Below are 18,900 nucleotides of genomic sequence, written 5' to 3'. Positions count from 1 at the left end.
TCCCGTAGGTTTTGATTTGTCGTGTTTTCATTGTCATTTGTTTCTAGAAATTTTTTGATTTCCCTTTTGATTTCTTCAGTAACCTGCTGGTTATTTAGAAACGTGTTGCTTAATCTCCATGTGTTTGCGTTTCTAACAGTTTTTTTTTTTTTGTAATTCATATCTAGTCTCATAGCATTGTGGTCAGAGAAGTTGCAAGATACAATTTCAATTTTCTTAAATTTACTCAAGTTTGATTTGTGACTCAGGATGTGGTCTATCCTGAAGAATGTTCCATGTGCACTTGAGAAGAAGGTGTATTCTTCTGCCTTTGGATGGAATGTCCTGAAGGTATCCATGAGATCCATTTCATCTAATGTATCATGTAAGACTTGTGTTTCCTTATTAATTTTCTGTTTTGATGATCTGTCCATTGGTGTGAGTTGGGTGTTAAAGTTTCCTACTACTATTTTGTTACTGTCAATTTCTCCTTTTATGTCTGTTAGTGTTTGTCTTATGTGTTGAGGTGCTCCTATGTTCGGTGCATGGATATTTACAATTGTTACACCTTCCTCTTGGATTGATCCCTTGATCATTATGTAGTGTCCTTCCTTATATCTTGTAATACTCTTTATGTTAAAGTCTATTTTGTCTGATATGAGGATTGCTACTCCAGCTTTCTTTTGCTTCCTATTTACATGGAACATATTTTTCCATCCTCTTTCAGTTTATATGTGTCTTGAGGTCTGAAGTGGGTTTCTTGTAGACAGCATATATAAGGGTCTTGTTTTTGTATCCATTCAGCCAGTCTGTGTCTTTTGGTTGGACCATTTAATCCATTTACATTTAAGTAATTATTGGCATATATGTTCCTATTGCCATTTTCTTAATTGTTTGGGGTTGATTTTGTAGATCATTTTGCTTCTCTTGTATTTCTTGACTATATAAGTCCCTTTAACATTTGTCATAAAGCTGATTTTGTGGTCCTGAATTCTCTTAACTTTTGCTTGTCTGAAAAGCTTTTTATTTCTCCATCAATTTTGAATGAGATCCTTGCCAGGTACAGTAATCTTGATTGTAGATTTTTCCCTTTCAGTACTTTAAGTATTTCCTGACATTCCCTTTTGGCCTACAGAGTTTCTGCTGAAACATCAGCCGTTAAAGTGTATGGGGTTTCCCTTGTATGTTACTTGTTGCTTCTCCCTTGCTGCTTTTAATGTTCTTTCTTTGTGTTTAGTCTTTAATAGTTTGATTAGTATGTATTGTGGCATGTTTCTCCATGGGTTTATCCTGTATGGGACTCTTTGTGCCTCTTGCACTTGATTGACTATTTCCTTTTCCATGTTGAGGAAATTTTCAACTCTAATCTCTTCAGAAATTTTCTCATACCCTTTCTTTTTCTCTTCTTCTTCTAGGACCCCTATAATTTGAAAGTTGGCACCTTTGATATGGTCCCAGAGGTCTCTGAGACTGTCCTCAGTTCTTTTCATTCTTTTTACTTTATCCTCCTCTTCAGAAGTTATTTCCACCATTTTATCTTCCAGCTCATTGATTCATTCTTCTGCTTCAGATATTCTGCTATTGATTCCTTCTAGAGTATTTTTAATTTCAGTAACTGTGTTGTCTCTGTATGTTTATTCTTTAATTCTTCTGTGTCTTTGTTAATCAATTCTTGCATTTTCTCCATTTTCAAGGTATCATCTTTACTATCATTATTCTGAATTCTTTTTCAGGTAGTTTGCCTAGTTCCTCTTCATTTATTTGGACTTCTGTGTTTCTAGTTTGTTCCTTCATTTGTTTAGCATTTCTCCGTCTCTTTATTATTTTTTTTAACAGTTTTTGTGTTTGAGGTCTCCTTTTCCCAAGCTTCAAGGAAAGTTGAATTCTCCAGTGGTTTGTGTGAGCTTCATATAAAGATGAGATTTGTGCTGGTTTTTGCTTGTTTTTCCTCTGATGGGCAAGGGTGAGTGAGGTGTTAATCCTGTCTGCTGATGACTGGGTTTGTATTTTTGTTTTGTTTGTTGTTTAGATGAGGCATCCTGCAGAGGGTGCTACTGGTGGTTGGTGATGCTGGGTCTTGTATTCAAGTGGTTTGCTTTGTGTGAGTTCTCACTATCTGATACTCCCTAGGGTCAGTTCTCTGGTAATCTAGGGTCTTGGAGTTAGTGCTCCCACTCCAAAGACTCAGGGCTTGACCCATAAGTGGGTTTGTTATGGCATGAAGGGAGATCAAAACAAATATCCAAAAATGGTAAACCAAAGATGAACCCCAAATGGCAGTTACAAAATCAGGCAAATCATAATTAAAATAATGGAATATACACATATACATATACACACATGAGCAAAGTGAAAACAGTCTAACAAAAATAAAGTACAGTAGATTGACCTGGTGAACAAAGCAAATCAAAAATTATATTTATCAGTTAAGAACAAAACTAACTAAAGCACAAACTGGAAAACAAAACTAAAACAAGGTGCCAAGTGGGGAATAAAACAATGAAAATAAAACTAACAAATATGTTGAGAGGAAAGGAGAGAAAGAAACAAAGAATAGATATGCAAAGTTAAATAGAGGTAGATAAAGATTTATATATGTTACAGATAACTGCAACGGGGAAAGAACAGTAGGAAAAGCAAACAAAGGAGTTAAGTGTAGAAAAAATAAAAACAGGTTTAAAATTTTTTTTAAAAAAGAAAAAAAAAAAAAAAAGAGGAAAACTCTGCTGAACTGCAAAAGCCCAATGTAGAGGCAGAGGTATACAACAACAATAAAAAATGTGACTGAGGGGAAGGAAAAAAAGCTCAAAAGCTTAATTGGATTTCTTAGTGCCTGGCAGCTCAAAGTGTGCAGGGACACGACTGTCTCTGCTGCAGGAGTTATGGCCCTATCAGAGTCTTTTTTCCGAGCCTGTTGTAGCTGGCAATCAGAAGGCCTCTTTGGCCAGTCTTTCTCTGTAGCTCCACCCATTCAGGCACATAGAGGGCTGCCATGCCTGGGGTCCTACTCTGTAGATCGGCACTTCAGGCACCTAAAGGGGCCCCCTGGGTGGGGTCCTATCTGTAGTTCAGTGTGTCAGGCATTTGATGGGCCAGCCTCTATTCTTCAGCTGCAGATGTTGGCATGTTGGGGGAGATAGGCTACGGTGACAGTGACGGCTTCACCCCCTACGACACTCAGCTGTATTGCCTTGCTTCCATGGCTTCCTGGCTTTCCTCCACAGGCATTTCCCACCACAGTCTCCTCCCTCACATCCCCTCCATCCGTCTCTCTGCAGTCAACAGCAGCCCTTGCCCTGGGATTGCTCCACACTCCCCAAACTCCAGCTCCCAGCCACTGCGCCTTCCAGAGGACCAGCTCCTGTACGGGGCATGTATGGCTGCAGCAAGGACTGTCTGATTCTCATTCCATTCACACTGTCACAGATCAGCTGTTTCCCTCTCAGCCTTAAATGTTTCTCCTCTGACTCGGACAACTGCCCTGATGTGTTCCCCCACCCGCTGAGAGCAGGTCCACTCCTACTAACACTCCTGTTTTTCCCCCTAGTTCCTTCATCCTACCGAGTTTTGTGTGGTTCTGTGTATTCTTTTCCTCTGGTCAGGTACTCCTGTCTGCTCTCGCTGGTGTCCTGCACGCACTCCTGTGTCTGAAGGTGTATCCTGATGTATCCGTGGAGAGAGACGTACTCCACGTCCACCTACTCCTCCGCCATCTCCTTCTCCTCTTAACTAATTTTGAAAGGTCCACTTTAAAAATATTTTAGGAAAATAATCATTGCTTGATGATCAACTATAATAAGTAGAAACATGGAGACAAAACTTTCATATGTATATTTAGACACACTAAATATACATATGGACTTGCTCAAATTAGTTTAAACATACAAATATTATATAAAGTGGAGAAGAAAATGGCTACCCACTCCAGTTTCTTGCCTGGAGAATACCATTGACAGCGGAGCCTGGCCGGCTACAGTCCAGGGGTTGCAAAGAGTCGGACATGACTGAGCGACTGAGCACATTATACATTTTTTGAGGGGGTATAAAGCCTACAGAAACAATTTTATGGTTTCTCCACACTACTTCAACATGTCTTTAAAGTGGTCAAATTTTGGGATGGATGAGTTAAGAGGAAATAATTCCATAATCAGTATCAATTAATAAGGAATGGGTTGGATCATTAAATTTTAATTTAAAAAATAAACAGGTTTCACAGTTTAGTAATGTGCTTTGAAAGCAGAGGAAAAGTGTGTTTAAACTCCAGTTCTAGAAGTGTAAAAATTCTAAACTATTACTCTTTCTAAGCCTCAGTTCCCTCATCTGTAAAACAGGTACAATAATACTCCCAAGGGTTCTCCTCAGATTTGAACAAAACATATCTAAAAGCTTCAGTGGCACCTAGTAGTTAATTAATTGTTCTAATATTGCTATTAATAGACAAAATATTTAATGTAGAATAAATAAAACTATTTTGTCTTCTCTGTTGCTGTATTAAGTTACACAAAAGGGAAATTCACATGAAATGTCATTATGGTTTTTTATTCCCTTAAGTAAGTTAATTTATATTTAAGGTACTTTAAGAATTTTTAAAAGGCACTAGACTAGGCATCTAGATTCTAATCATAGCTCTACACTGGCTAACTGAACTTCCTTAAACAAGTTACTTCATCAATCTAATATTCACTTCAGTTCAGTTCAGTTCAGTCACTCAGTCATGTCCGACTCTTTTCGACCCCATGAATAGCAGCACGCCAGGCCTCCCTGTCCATCACCATCTCCAGGAGTTCACTCAGACTCACATCCATCGAGTCAGTGATGCCATCTAGCCATCTCATCCTCTGTCGTCCCCTTCTCCTCCTGCCCCCATCCCTCCCAGCATCAGAGTCTTTTCCAATGAGTCAACTCTTCGCAAGAGGTGGCCAAAGTACTGGAGTTTCAGCTTTAGCATCATTTCTTCCAAAGAAATCCCAGGGCTGATCTCCTTCAGAATGGACTGGATGGATCTCCTTGCAGTCCAAGGGACTCTCAAGAGTCTTCTCCAACACCACAGTTTAAAAGCATCAATTCTTCAGTGCTCAGCCTTCTTCACAGTCCAACTCTCACATCCATACATGACCACAGGAAAAACCATAGCCTTGACTAGACGGACCTTTGTTGGCAAAGGAATGTCTCTGCTTTTCAATATGCTATCTAGGTTGGTCATAACTTTCCTTCCAAGGAGTAAGTGTCTTTTAATTTCATGGTTGCAGTCACCATCTGCAGTGATTTTGGAGCCCAGAAAAATAAAGTCTGACACTGTTTCCAGTTTCCCCATCTATTTCCCATGAAGTGATGGAATATTCACTTAGGTCATTTGTAAAATGGTAAAATCCAGGTTATAATATTTTGATTAATAGATTAATTTTATAAAACTACAAAGCACTTCTATTAAACTACCACATAGGGATTATTACTGTTATATTATCTCAATAAAAATGAGACTTAACATGTACCTATTTACATTAATTTCACAACTTTTTCAAAAGAAATCAGAGCCAAATCTAAGTAGTAGGGCCAATCCTAAACTGTTTTCCATTGCTGGGTAGGACACAGGCATTCTAAGCATAACTATCATATCAATACATATCAAACAAATTTCAGAGTTAAAATGAACTATAATATACTGAGTCATTTTTATAATCATTCCACAAACTCAAAGGTAATCATCATAACACCTGGATTTTATCAGAGACCACTAAATTAATAGCTTTTATTAGCATAAGATATTTACCAGGTATAGAAAGACTGCATTCTTTCTCTGAACTGATTCACTGAAACCTGAGAGTAGTTTGGTAATTAAAAGGCAGGGAAGCTCTTCTTACTTTTCCAGTCTATGAATACAAAAAGAGAAAAAGGCAACACTGAGTAAGGTGTATGAAATAACCTAAGACTCTAAGGGGGAACAATCACAAATAGTGGGCAGCACTAGAATGGTTAGCTGCCTAAACATAAAGTGACTGGAAACAGGTATCTCTCTTGTGCCTACTTCCTCATCCACAGAACAGGGATACTAGCACCTGCAGCTACCTCAGAAACATGGAGGCAAATCAGAAACTTCTTGGACTATGTATTATAAGGGGGTGGTCCTTCATGAAGCTCGATAGCCTACTTCATATTTTCTTTTAAGGGTATATTTCATTAACTTTAAAAAAGACCCCCAAATCTGACATTAACCTCCTTCCAAATTTATAAGCAACTACTTCAGTTGGCTGAGAACACTCACACAGATGACAGGCATACATCAATATAGATTGTTATCACTGAATTCTGGGAAAAGGTGCAAGATTACATTTTGTCTTCAGAAAATGAGAAAGGTCACTATTTGGTACACATGGGTGTGTACATTTACTGTCACTGACTGACCATTACATTCTTTGCCACAAGGGCTCAGAACTCTGAACAGTAGGTTCAAGCAGCCTTAATGGATGACGAGCTGGTACACACACTGACTCTTACTTGCCACATACCTCTACTTCGTAGCTTTGTCTGAATTAGTATGACGTGACTAATTAGTGTAGTTGGTATAAATTAGTACAACTGAGTAGGACAACATTAATGAGAAACATCTGAGTTTTATATAACTGTGCTCAGTGCTCATGTAATAGACAATCGACTTTTTTCTATATATTCTATGATGTTCTTAACTACTTCATGAAACACTGAACCAAGAGCTTAAGTTCAAAGTGCAAACAAAATCAAATATGTAAACAGTTCAAACTATCTTCTTAAAAAGGAGTTATTTTTGTGAGAGAAGAGGCTCATATTAGCTCATAATATTGAAAATAGAGATCATCACTAAAATTCTGTCACAATTCTCCAATAATGATTAAAAATTTATTACGACATTTTACTATTGTTTCACAACTGAAAAAAAAAAAGAATTTTTCCCTCTCTTAAAAAGTATGATCTATATTTAACTATGTATCTATATTTTTTAAAATGTTAAGCTGTAAGAGGATATACCTAAAACAAAAAGCAAAATGAAACAGAACATACTAATACGAAACAGAAACTAAATACACAAAATAAACAGACTTTTCAGTTCAGTTCAGTCACTCAGTCGTGTCCGACTATTTGCGACCCCATGAATCTCAGCACGCCAGGCCTCCCTGTCCATCACCAACTCCCAGAGTTCACTCAAACTCACATCCATCGAGTCGGTGATGCCATCCAGCCATCTCATCTTCTGTCGTCCCCTTCTCCTGCCCCCAATTCCTCCCAGCATCAGAGTCTTTTCCAATGAGTCAACTCTTCGCATGAGGTGGCCAAAGTACTGGAGTTTCAGCTTTAGCATCATTCCTTCCAAAGAACACCCAGGACTGATCTCCTTTAGGATGGACTAGTTGGATCTCCTGGCAGTCCAAGGGACTCTCAAGAGTCTTCTCCAACACCACAGTTCAAAAGCATCACTTCTCTGGTGCTCAACCTTCTTCACAGTCCAACTCTCACATCCATACATGACCACAGGAAAAACCATAGCCTTGACTAGATGGACCTTTGTTGGCAAAGTAATGTCTCTGCGTTTGAATATGCTATCTAGGTTGAGCACACCCATCAAAATCATCTAGAGCAGGAACTGTAACAAATAAGGAAAACCTACTCACCCTTCCTCTTTTAGACCAGTGTGATGGTTACAAAGTGACAAGCTCTTACTGCTGTCCACTGGCGTATCTACAGACCTCTTATTCTTTTGAAATTTCCCCAACTTAAAATGGATGCAAATAAGCCAGGTGTGATTCCAACAAAAGCGATCCTGCTAGTCCCTACTGAGTTTCCACAGAAACGTGCACAGTTGGCAATGGCAAAGAAGTTGTGTACTGGCCTCAAACTAGCTTAAAGTTTTAATATTCAAAAGGTCCGTCTAGTCAAGGCTGTGGTTTTTCCAGTGGTCATGTATGGATGTGACAGTTGTACTGTGAAGAAAGCTGAGCGCCGAAGCATTGATGCTTTTGAACTGTGGTGTTGGAGAAGACTCTTGAGAGTCCCTTGGACTGCAAGGAGATCCAACCAGTCCATTCTGAAGGAGATCAGCCCTGGGATTTCTTTGGAAGGAATGATGTTAAAGCTGAAACTCCAGTACTTTGGCCACCTCATGTGAAGAGTTGACTCATTGGAAAAGACTCTGATGCTCGGAGGGATTGGGGGCGGGAGGAGAAGGGGAGGACAGAGGATGAGATGGCTGGATGGCATCACTGACTCGATGGATGAAGTCTGGGTGAACTCCAGGAGATGGTGATGGACAGGGAGGCCTGGCATGCTGCGTTGTTGATAGACAGGGAGGCCTGGTGTGCTGCGATTTATGGGGTTGCAAAGAGTCGGACACGACTGAGGGACTGAACTGAACTGTGTGAAATAACAATCATAGTACTTAGTAAAAACCCAATACCAAAAGAAAAAGTGTCTGTGAAAAGTTACAATTACAAATGGCAACCATTCTTTTACTAAAGAAACACAGTTTATGAGAGTATTCCCAGTAGGTCACTTAAAATGTAATAACCAACATCCAGAGAAAAACAATATAAAGTTTAATCTAAATACTAGTAAATATTGTGTGTATCTTTCTTTCCCTTAAATAAATTCAGTATGACTCCTCATTGGTTTTACTTAAAAGTAAATGTTTTTACATCAGTGATTCTCAAAGGGCAGTACCTAGATCAGCATCCTCAGGAAAATGATTTGAAATGTACATTCTTGTTCCCACACCCCAGACTTACTGAAACAGAAACTTTGGGGGTGAAGTCCAGCAATATATGTTTTCACAAACCCTCCAGGAGATTCTGATGCAAGCTAAAGTTTGAGAACTTTATATAGTGTCAAATTTTAGAGGAGGCTAAATATGAAACAGAAACTGCAAAGCTTTATTTAACCCGTTGGAACTAAGTAAGACAAGGTAATAAAATACAATGCAAAGGAGAACTCACTGGCCTCCTGTATTAAGTCTGTTGGTTAGTAGATCACTGTCTCACAACACATTTCCAACCACTGAGGTCTTCAGACACACAAGGCAACAACCTAACCATTTATTACTTTACAGTAAGAGAATAATCTTTTTTCCAATACATCAATCATGTATGTAGGGATGAGCCTGAAAGTTTGAGTCATAAATTTTAACATTCTTCACTAAAATTGGCCCTCCATATCTATGGGATCTGCATCCAAGGATTTAATCAACCCATGTAAATAAAAAATAACTTAAAAAAAAAAACAAAACCCAGAAAGTTTCAAAAAGTAAAACCTGAATTTGCCACATGCTAGCAACTATTTACAGGGCATCTGCATTATATTCACAACTATTTATGCAGCCTTTATATTGTATTAGATATTATAAGTAGTCAAAAGGTGATTTAAAGTACTATTTAGGATATATACAAATTCTATGCCATCCTATACAAGGGACTTCAGCACCCTTGGGGTTTTGGTGTCCATGAGGGTCATGAAACTGATTTCCCCAGTGCTCAGGGATGGCTGTACTTGTTAAAAAAAAAGAAAAAAAAAAAAAGAAGAAGAAAATTTTTTTAAGAAACATACATGGAGAGACATCCATGTGTACATCCACTGGTGCTATGTATGCACTGGTGGTCCAGTGGTTAAGAATCTGCCTGCCAATACAGGGGACAAGCCACCTCAGGGAGAAGTCCAACAACAGAGTAGCCCCACTCGCTGCAACTAGAGAAAGTCCTAACACAGCAATGAAGACCCCGCACAGCCAAAAAAAAGGAACATACATGGGTGCAGTTCTTCCTTAGGATCTAACACATTCGAGTTTATACACTACAAAATACTCATTTTCCATTAACTTCTGTATATATATTTGTAATTCCTTCTCTATTTCCTTTAAGACAACAGACAGTGCTAAAAAAAAAAACAAAAAACAAAACCCAGGTAGTTTTTAAAGTAACCAGAGAGATATAACGGCGAAAAACTACTGGGTAAATCAAATATGCCATATACCATTTAAATCAATGAATTCAAGCCAGCTGAAGTTTTCTGAAGGTTGTCATTTAAAATAATTTGCTAAATGCCTTCAGTATTTTTTGAATAGTTTTATTTTTGGCTGTGCCGGGCCTTTGCTGCTGGGAATGAGTTTTCTCTAGTTGTGGAGAGCAGGGGCTACTCATGTGTGGCTTCTCGTGGTGGCGGCTTCTCTTGCTGCAGAGCATGGTCTCTAGGGTGTGAAGGCTTCGTGAGCCACAGCACAGGGCTCAGCGGTTGTGGTGCACTGGCTTAACTGCTCCAAGGCATGTGGGATCTTCCCAGACCAGGGACTGAACCAGTGTCTCCCACATTGTATGGAGGATTCTTAACCACTGGACCACCAGGGGAGCCCAATACCTTCAGTATTACACCTGCAAAATGTACTTTTAAAAATCATGTTTTAAGTGAGTTGACGATCAGTCACAATTTACAAAGAAAAAACCTAAGAAATTCAAAGCAGAATATTTACCTACACCAAAAATTATTTTATAATCTGTTTTATGATAAGAAGCATGATGCAATTTACTCAAAGGTCAGATTCTTGACTTTACAAACAAGGCAGGAAGCAGAAAAGAATATACATTTGACTTGTTTTCTCCTGCTTGTTATTTTCGTTTCTCAAATTAGGAAACACTTGAATTATAAGAACATTTTTACCCAAATATTCAAGGGAAAAGTTTTACTTAAGGGATAAATTCAAATCTCAGTTTCTAAGCTTACCATATTTCCAGCAATCCATTGTCTTGGAAAAAGAAATATAAAGAAAACATACCCTAAGGTCATCATTATTGTCTTAAATTTGTAAAACAATTCTCCATCAAAGCAGCAATACAGAATAAACTTAAGTAGCAAACTGATTCACAGGCTCCTCTTCTCCTCTGTTAAATATTGGTGCTCCTTACGGCCCATCCTTGGTCCACTTTGGACTATACCAGTGACTGCCAAAGGGCCCCTAGTGGGCCAGAGCTGATCCAGTAATATTGATTTCATTGACTTTGATGTCTGACAGCAGGCTACACACTAATGGTCCACGCTGGTTGCCATTCCTACTCTCCCACTTGGATAAGGGCAAGATCTGAAAGATTAACTAATCCCCCAAGCTGATGACTTGTTCAGGAATGAACTGTACGTATACAAGAACTTTACTCAAATCTGGCCGGCGAAATCAAGGAAAGAGCTCCTGAACTTTTATGGGATAGTCATTCTCACTTTGAGTACAGACAGTAAGTGGTGACTCTCCCTTCTTTGGACATGAACAAGGAAGCATATTTTCCTGGTTGCTGCTGGAAGTTGTTTTGCAACCATAAATAAAAGAACCCGAGGGCACAGCAACCCAGAGTCCAGTTCTACCATCTCTAAAGCATCTAATCTCTTAATTATGTGAGCCAAGTCACACGAGATATTTGGGAGTGTGTGTGTGCAGGTGTGTGTATACACGCACACGATTCTCTAACATGAATGTGAGAGAAAACAAGCAGGACTGTGGAAAAGGCATGCCGGATCTCAGGAGCTCCAGGCCAGCAGCACTGCCACAGGGTAGCCGGGCTTCATTCTGCCCAACGTGAAGGGGCAAGAGCCCCTGAAGTAATGTCACTCAGATAATCTTCTACTATCCGAGACCATCTGGGAGACAAATGAGGCTATTAAAACTCTCCATTCTAAGCTTGAACTTACCATTAAACAGATTTCATTTTTACTTTGGAAAAACTCCCCAATAATAAGCTAATATGCAATGGAATATGCTCAATGTAAAAGAGAGACGCCCCGAGCACCTCCTCCCACCCTGAAAAAAATGAAACTTGGAAAAAAAAAACAAAAACAGTATTATATTGTAGACCACTTCATAAAATCTCCTTACACTTGAAGAGGCCATAAACCTCCGAATATGCCACCATTTGCGTTGAGCCCCTTATAAACATATCATTCTTTTGTAGTAAAATCTTAATACTTAGAGAAAAATTAGGAATATAAAAAGTACAGGCCATTAAAGAAAATAAAAGTGGCACAACTGATCTTAACATAATCAGCTTGTACATACTACCACTGAACATTTTCAAGGTTTTCCTTTAGGTTTTCCTTTATCATTTAACAACAGTAGTAAGTACTACTATCCTCTATCACTAGATACAGAATTGAATCTAACATAAAGGTAACCTTTATCTCTCCTGGTTCTTACAAACAACAAAGGATGAAAACTGCAGAGTTTTAGAACAAGAGAAATGTTAACAGTAATCAATTGAATGCCTTCATTTTGCATACTAGGACACTGCACGGCTGCGTGATTTATTCTGGAACACTCTTGCAAATGATGGCACAGCTGAAATTCAGACCCATATGCTGATGTTTGGTACATCTAAGTGTTCTGCACATTGACCACCTTCTCTTTTAGAAATGCAAAAATATTTTCTAACAAGAATTTTACAAAATCACTTTTTAAAAAGTAATCAATGTCATGTTAATCATTTTAAGTATACTGACTACTGATCACTATTCTCTAAAGATCACTTTAAAATAAGGTTTACACATATTCATCTAATTTGTCCACTCAAAAAAAAAAAACTTTAAGAAATTATGGGCTTCCTTGGTGGCGCAGTGGGTAAGAATCCATCTGCCAATGCAGGGGACACTAGTTTGACCCCTAGTCCAGGAAGATTCCACAAGACTCAGAGTAACTAAGTCTGTGCACCTCACTTACTGAGCAAGGGCGCTTCAACTACAAACCCTGTGAAGCCTGAAAACCTACAAGCCTGTACTCCAAAACAAGACAAGCCATCACAATGACAAAGTCTGCACTACACAACCAGAGAACAGCCTCCATTTGCCTAACAAGAGAAAAGCCTGAGCAAAGCAACAAAAACCCAGCACAGTCAAAAATAATAATAAAAAAAGTAATCATTATGTACAGGGTTCTCTGCTCCAGGAAGCCAGAAATATCAGACCTGAAAAGCTACCAGACTGAAAGCAATCAGAATGAAAAGCTGCTGCTGCTGCTAAGTCGCTTCAGTCGTGTCCAACTCTGTGCGACCCCATAGACGGCAGCCCATCAGGCTGCACAGTCCCTGGGATTCTGGGACATTAGAAATCTATAATTTAAGTAAAGGCTAAGACATGTTTTTACTTTTAAAAGGGAGCAAACATGTATTTTAATACAAAGAGAAAAGGTAGTTTTCATAAAATTTTAAGATTCTTTACTAATATTGAAAACCTATAAATAACTAGATATTTATGTAATAATTTATTCTAAAAAATAGATAAAATGTTTAAATTCTGTAACGTCATTTGGGGTTCTTAATATTACCTTTCAGGTTTCATATCTGAGACGCTATGATCCTTTGCCATTATGTCTTGCCTCCTGCTTATTTAACTTATACACACAGTACATTATGCAAAATCCCAAGCTGGATGAAGCACAAGCCAGAATCAAGATTGCCAGGAGAAATATCAATACTTCAGATATGCTGATGACACCACCCTTATGGCAGAAAGCAAAGAAGAACTGCAGAGCCTCTTGAAGGTGAAAGTGGAAAGTGAAAAAGCTGGCTTAAAACTCAACACTCAAAAAACTAAGATAATGGCATCTGGTCCCATCACTTCTTGGCAAATAGATGAAGAAAAAGCATAAAAAGTGACAGACTGTATTTTCTTGGGCTTCAAAATCACTGCTGATGGTGACTGCAGCCATGAAATTAAATGATGCTTGCTCCTTGGAAGGAAAGTTATGACAAACCTAGAGAGTGTATTAAAAAGCAGAGACATCACTTTGCCAACCAAGATCCATATAGTCAAAGCTATGGTTTTTCCAGTAGTCATGTATGGATGTGAGAGTTGGACTATAAAGAAAGCTGAGCGCCGAAGAATGGATGCTTCTGAACTGTGGTGTTGAAGAAGATTCTTGAGAGTCTCTTGGACTACAAGGAGATGAGACCAGTCAATCCTAAAGGAAATCAACCCTGAATATTCATTGGAAGGACTGATAATGAAGCTAAAACTCCATTACTTTGGCCACTTGATGCAAAGAGCTTACTCATTACAAAAGACCCTGATGCTGGGAAAGATAGAAGGCAGGAGGAGAAGGGGACGACAGAGGATGAAATGGTTAGATGGCATCACCAACTCAATGGATGTTGAGTTTGAGTAAACTCCAGGAGTTAGTGATGGACAGGGAGGCCTGGCGTGTTGCAGTCCATGGGGTCACAAAGAGTCAAACACAACTGAGCGACAGAACAATAACAACCAATCACTTGTCTCCTATATGAAAAACCTATATTTATAACAGTGTTTAGTTTCACAGGCTGAATACAGGACAGGGCAAAAATCAGGGTAATTTACCCAAGTCAGTAAAAGAAACTGAAGTTATGATAATCTGGTGTGCTTTTCACACCATCATAACATTAAAATAAATTTCCACAAAATGTAAGGCCATGTTAAGCTACCACATAAATATACTCTCTAAATGCATGCCTCTGCAGTTTGTGGGTCATCTGCTCTGCAGCTCTATGGTGGGGTTAATGGCGACCTGCTCCAACAGGGCTTATGCCACAGGCTGTATGACCAGGGAACTGCACCCAGAGCCCCTGCCCCTGCGGCAGGCCACTCGTACCTCTGCAGGAGACTCAAACGTAGGTCTGGCTCAGTATTCTTCAGTATTCAGTAATACTTCAGTATTCTTGCCTGGAGAACCCCACGAACAGTATGAAAAGGCAAAAAGATAGGACACTGAAAGATGAACTCTCCAGGTCAGTAGATGCCCAATATGCTCCTGGGGAAGAGTGGAGAAATAATTCCAGAAAGAATGAAGAGACAGAGCCAAAGCGAACACAACACCCAGTTGTGGATGTGATTAGTGATGGAAGTAAAGTCTGATGCTGTAAAGAGTGATACTGCATAGGAACCTGGAATGTTAGGTCTGTGAATCAAGGTAAATTGGAAGTGGTCAAACAGAAGATGGCAAGAGTAAACTGATATTTTAGGAATCAGTGAACTAAAATGGACTGGAATCAGTGAATTTAATTCAAATGACCATTATATCTACTGTGGGCAAGAATCCCTTAGAAGAAATGGGAGTAGCCCTCATAGTCAACAAAACAGTCTGATATGCAGTACCTGGGTGCAATCTCAAAAATGACAGAATGATCTCTGTTTGTTTCCAAGGCAAACCATTCAATATCACAGTAATCCATGTCTACGCCCCAACAAGTAAAGCTGAAGACGCTGAAACTGAACAGCTCTATGAAGACCTACAAGACTTTCTAGAATTAACACCCAAAAAAGATGTCTTTTCATCATAGGAGACTGGAATGCAAAAGTAGGAAGTCAAGAGCTACCTGGAGTAACAGGCAAGTTTGGCATTGGAGTACAAAATGAAGCAGGGCAAAGGCTAACAGAGTTTTGCCAAGAGAATGCACTGGTCATAGCAAACACCCTTTTCCAACAACACAAGAGACTATTCTACATATGGACATCACCAGATGGTCAATACCGAAATCAGACTGTTTCTATTCTTTGCAGCTAAAGATGCAGAACCTCTATAAAGTCAGCAAAAATAAGACCAGAAACTTACTGTGGCTCAGATCATGAACTCTGTATTGCCAAATCCAGACTAAAATTGAAGAAAGTAAGGAAAACCACTAGACCATTCAGGTATGACCTAAATCAAACCCCTTATGATTATACAGTGGAAGCGACAAACAGATTCAAGGGATGAGGTCTGATAGACAGAGTGCCTGAAGAACTATGGACAGAGGTTTGTAACATAACACAGGAGGCAGTGATCTAAACCATCCCCAAGAAAAAGAAATGCAAAAAGGCAAACTGGTTGTCTGAGGAGGGCTTACAAATATTTGAGAAAAGGAGAGAAGCAAAAGGCAAAGGAGAAAAGGAAAGATATACCCATTTGAATGCAGAGTTCTAAAGAATAGCAAGGAGAGATAAGAAAGCCTTCCTCAGTGACCAATGCAAAGAAATAGAAGAAAACAACAGAATGGAAAAGACTAGAGATCTCTTCAAGAAAATTATAGTGATACTAAGGGAATATTTCATGCAAAGACGGTCACAATAAATGGCAGAATGGTATGGACCTAACAGAAGCAGAAGTTATTAAGAGGTGGCAAGAATACACAGAAGAATGACACAAAAAAGATCTTCACGACCCAGATAACCACAATGGTGTGATCACTCACCTAAAGCCAGACATCCTGGAATGTGAAGTCAAGTGGGCCTCAGAAAGCATCACTACGAACAAAGCTAGTGGAGGTGATGGAATTTCAGTTGGGCTATTTCAAATCCTAAAAGATGATGCTGTCAAAGTGCTGCACTAAGTATGTCAGCAAATTTGGAAAACTCAGCAGCGTCCAGAGGACTGGAAAAGGTCCGTGTTCATTCCAATCCCAAAGAAAGGCAATGCCAAGGAATGCTCAAACTACCACATAATTGCACTCATCTCACACGCTAGTAAAGTAATGCTCAAAATTCTCCAAGCTTCAATAGTATGTGAACCGTGAACTTCCAGACGTTCAGCTGAATTTAGAAAAGGCAGAGGAACCAGAGATCAAATTGCCAATATCCAGTGGATCATAGAAAAAAAAGAGAGTTCCAGAAAAACATCTACTTCTGCTTTATTGACTACACCAAAGCCTTTGACTATGTAGATCACAACAAACTGGAAAATTCTTCAAGACATAGGAATAGCAGACAGCCTTACTTGCCTCCTGAGAAATCTGTATGCAGGTCAAGAAGTAACAGTTAGAACCAGACATGGAACAACGGACTGGTTCCCAATTGGGAAAGGAGTACATCAAAGATGTATAACATCACCCTGCTTATGTAACTTACATGAAGACTACATCATGCGAACTGCCCGGCTGTATGAAGCACAAGCTGGACTGAAGACTGCCGGGACAAATACCAATAACCTCAGATATGCAGATGACACCACCCTTACTGAAGAGGAACTAAAGAGCAGAAAGTGAAGAGGAACTAAAGAGCCTCTTGATGAAAGTGAAAGAGAAGAGTGAAAAGGCTGCCGTAAAACTCAACATTCAAAAAACAAAGATGGTGGCATCCAGTGCCATCACTTCATGGCAAATAGATGGGGAAACAATGGAAACAGTGAGGGACTTTATTTTCTTGGACTCCAAAATCACTGCAGATGGTGACTCAGCCATGAAATTAAAAGATGCTTGCTCCTTGAAGGGAAACATGACCAATCTAGACAGCTTATTAAAAAGCCGAGACATTACTTTGCCTACAAAGGTCCGCCTAACCAAAGCTAGGGTTTTTCCAGGAGTCATATATGGATGTGAGAGTTGGACTATAAAGAAAGCTGAGTGCTGAAGAATTGATGCATTTGAACTTTGAAAGTCCTTGGGACTGTAAGATCAAACCAGTCACTTGTAAAGGAAATCAGTCCTGAATGTTCATTGGAAGGACTGATGTTGAAGCTGAAACTCCAATACTTTGGCCAACTGATGCGAAGAACTGACCCACTGGAAAAGACCCTGATGCTGGGAAAGATTGAGGGCAGGAGGAGAAGGGGATGACAGAGGATGAGATGGTTGGATGGCATCACTGACTTGATGGACATGAGTTTGAGCAAGCTCTGGGAGTTGGTGATGGACAGGGAAGCCTGGTGTGCTGCAGTCCTTGGGGTCACAAAGAGTTGAACACAGCTGAATGACTGAACTGAAGTGCGTAGACCGTGAATTCAATGACAGTCTCATGGTTAGGAGTTGGCACATTCATAACTGAGGAAGTGCATATACTGGGAATCCCATGACAGTCTAATGGTTAGGACTTGGCACTTTCGCAACCGAGAGCATAGGTTCAAGCCCTGATAGGAATTAACATCTTGCAATGTGTCATGGCTATAAGAAAATTAAAATTAAAAAAGTGCACATACCACCACAGGGATATATACCAAGGTCATCAGCCTTACAGTCTTTGCGACTTCTTTTCCTTCAATCTAGGATGCTTCTGCCCAGGTAGCTTCTTTTTCTTTGCTATTCCAGTCTTGGGACTGAAAGTCATCTCGTCAAAGAAGGCTTCCCTGACCATGCAATCTAAAGAATATTTCTCCCTCCCTGTACCAATCCATGACTATCATGTCATGCCATTTTGTTCTATGTTCTCATAATTTTAACTTACTCCATTAAAAGACAAGGGCATGTTTCATGCAAAGACGGGCACAATAAAGGGCAGAAATGGTAAGGACCTAACAGAAACAGAAGTCATTAAGAAGAGATGGCAAGAATACACAGAAGAACTAAACAGAAAAGGTCTTAATGAACTGGATAACCACAATGGTGTGATCACTCACCTGAGAGCCAGACATCCTGGAGTGTAAAGCCAAGGAAGCATTAGTAGAAACAAAGCTTGTGGGGGTGATGGAATTCCAGATGAGCTATTTAAAATTCGAAAATAGGATGATGCTGTTAAAGTGCTGCAATCGAATGCCAACAAATTTGGAAAACTCAGTAGTTGCCAAAGGCTCCGAAGAAGGGCAATGTCAAAGAATGTGCAATCTACCATACAATTGCACTCATTTCACATGCTAGAAAGGTAATACTCAGAATCCTTCCAGCTAGGCTTCAGCAATACGTGAACCAAGAACTTCCAGATGTACAGGCTGGTTGAGAAAAGGGAGAGGAACCAGAGACCAAACTGCAAACATTTGTTAGATCATAGAGACAGTAAGGGAATTCCCAAAAAAACATGTACTTCTGTTTCACTGACTATGCTAAAGCCTTTGACTTGTAGGGATAACAACAAACTGTGGAAAATACTTAAAGAGATGGGAATACCAGACCACTTTATCTATCTCCTGGGAAACTTGCACGTAGGTCAGGAAGCAACAGTTAGAACTGGGCATGGAACAACGGACTGGTTCCAAATCGGGAAAGGAGCACAACA

General features: G+C 39.5%; 1 protein-coding gene across 2 annotated transcripts in view; it reads right to left on the bottom strand.

Moving 5' to 3' along the window:
• POU2F1 (POU class 2 homeobox 1) overlaps window positions 1–18,900 on the bottom strand; it is a 214,757-nt gene that overhangs the window by 122,804 nt on the left and 73,053 nt on the right. Inside the window, exon 1 of one of the 2 annotated variants that reach the window (XM_070366832.1) lies at window positions 5,750–5,843. The exons of the other annotated variant lie outside the window; for it this stretch is intronic. The gene's annotated coding sequence lies outside the window, so the exon portion shown is untranslated. Of the gene's footprint in view, window positions 1–5,749; window positions 5,844–18,900 lie in introns of those variants that run through there. 2 annotated transcript variants of the gene reach the window in all.

Source organism: Bos mutus, chromosome 3 (assembly GCF_027580195.1).
Source record: "Bos mutus isolate GX-2022 chromosome 3, NWIPB_WYAK_1.1, whole genome shotgun sequence".
Taxonomy (NCBI): Eukaryota; Metazoa; Chordata; class Mammalia; order Artiodactyla; family Bovidae; genus Bos; species Bos mutus.
Note: the sequence above shows the minus strand (reverse complement) of the source record. Positions and strands in the feature narration are given on the sequence as shown.